Source organism: Pinus tabuliformis, chromosome 2_1, assembly GCF_031772625.1.
Source record: "Pinus tabuliformis cultivar Carrire ecotype Pingquan chromosome 2_1, CPIR1, whole genome shotgun sequence".
NCBI classification, from domain to species: Eukaryota; Viridiplantae; Streptophyta; class Pinopsida; order Pinales; family Pinaceae; genus Pinus; species Pinus tabuliformis.
The window spans coordinates 654,597,260-654,599,552 of record NC_142299.1 but is presented as its reverse complement, the minus strand read 5'-3'; the positions used below and the strand labels follow the sequence as shown (position 1 = coordinate 654,599,552).

The 2,293-nt window shown below is 35.8% G+C and overlaps 1 pseudogene; it reads left to right on the top strand.

Annotated features, from left to right (window-relative positions):
- Window positions 1–218: 218 nt before the first annotated feature.
- On the top strand, window positions 219–1,862 carry LOC149202292 (peroxidase 3-like; annotated as a pseudogene).
- Window positions 1,863–2,293: the final 431 nt, after the last annotated feature.

The following is a 2,293-nucleotide window of genomic DNA, read 5'->3' as shown; positions in this document are numbered from 1 at the left end:
ATATATATATATTTTGAAGAAAAAATTATCCTTTATCCATTACATAACACCAAAGACGGCCGAGTTATAATTTGTATTATGGAATTTAATATTTTTCTTTTGACTTCTGTTTTAAACTGTGTTTTAAAAGAAGTGTAGAGCTCCCATAAAAAATATAGAATATATTTTTAAATCTAATATTGTTTTCACTGCGTCCTAACATGTTGGAGGAGCGGTTAATGGCAATTGCAATTCTTATTTCCCAAACAGTTGTCCTGATCTTTGGTCAAGGACAGGTGCTCTAAATTCATTTCTGGTAGTAGAGTCAAGAGAAAATCTCTGATTTTTTTTTTTGAAAAAGAAAGGTATTTCAGACTTGAAAGTGTGAGATGACGAGTAAGGCATTTGTTGCCAATATTGTCGTTTTGTTGGTAGTTGCATTCTTACTTTCATTGACATGGTGTGAGGCTGGATATCTCAGTATGATTTCTACAAAAGTTGTTGGCCATCGGCCGAGAGCACTGTTGAAAATGTAGTAAGGAAATACATAAAGAAAGATGAAACTCTGGCGGCTCCTCTTCTGAGGATGCATTTTCACGATTCCTTTGTCAGGGTATGTATTTGTGAAGATATATGTTTATCAATTATATTTATTGGTACCAGCAAATTTACTGAATTTAACACTGCGTGTTACTGCAGGGTTGCGATCGATCGGTTCTGTTAAACTCTACGGAAAATAATGCAATTCCCAATCTCACCCTTCGTGGATTTGAACTTATATACGATGCCAACGCTGAAATAGAAAAAATATGTCCAGGTGTGGTGTCTTGTGCAGACATTGTCTCACTTGCTGCTGGAGATGCTGTTGTTGCGGTAATATATACATTTTTTATCTTGCACTCGCATGAATACTAATCTGCCCTTTCTTCGGGTTCATCTTCATGTGTTTAAGATCGGAAACACGGAAGTTATCTTGATTCTTGATATGCAAAATATTTTGGAATAGGAGAGATCTCACCCTTATTCAAAATATTCTTAAAATTTATATTATAGAATAGTTTTAAAATCTATAATCTAGATCGTATTTTAGAAATTCACAATCCTTTCATTGTATTCTAGAAATTCTGATCTTAAAATTCATAACAATTTAAAATATTCTCGAAATCTACAATCTAAATCATATTCTCAAAATCCACAAACTTTATTCTCAAAATCCAGGAACCGTAGATCATATTCTCGAAATCCAGATCATCCAGGTAATTAGACGAGTTGAAATTATCTCATCCGCTAGTAATTCTAAGGTATCATTGAGTTGCAGAGTTTTTACATTTGACGATATGTATGCAGAGTAAAGGACCGTACTGGGATGTAAAGACTGGTCGCAGGGACGGAAGGATATCCAGGGCAAAAGAAGTTGAGGAACAATATTCCTTCCCTTTTTGCCCCCAATGGACTTAACGTTAAAACCTAGTAGTTCTATCCGGTAGGTCTAAACCTAAAAATATGTTTTTACTAGTGTAAGTTAACTCTTCCCTCCATCCCGCAATTCTGCTACCCTATATAACAAATTAGATTTTGATCGTCTACTGCTGCAGGGGCGCATGCTATCGGAATCAGGCACTGCAATTCTTTCAGCAACAGAATACAATTTCACCGGGAAAGGGGACATGGACCCTTCTCTGGACAAGTCCTACGCAAACGAGGTCAAACATAAGTGCAAAAGCTTAGCGGACAACACAACCATAGTGCCAATGGATCGTGGGAACCCCCTCACCTTTGATAGTGATTATTTCAGTAATCTGAAATCGCACAGAGGACTCTTCCAATCAGATGCTGCGCTTCTTACCCATTATATTTTAAAAATAATAGTAAATAATCGTTGAGAAACAGTGCAAGGAGAATAGTTTTTTTGGGTTAAAATGAGATAATTACTATTCTATGAGGGTTTGGCTATACTCATAGAGTAAGATAAGTAAGATAAGTGAGTATGAGAGTGTTAAATCAAGGAGTTAAGTGATACATGATTTTTTAGTATGTGATTGCACGTAGTTGCATGTCAAGAAATTTTATGCTTAGTCAAAAAAATTAAATACTTTTTAATAGAACAGCCGCAGATATCCGAACTAAAAAGGAATCACAAGATCCTGGTGCCGACGCAGCCATGGTACAGCGAGCCGGTAAGAACAACACCCAAAAATGAAAGCTCGCAATTTTTTTTGAAAATTAGATTGTACTAAAATTTCGCACCTCATTACTATAAAATAGTATAAAAAACCGCGCAGTTTATTTAGTGTTGGGGGAGCAACGAAAACCG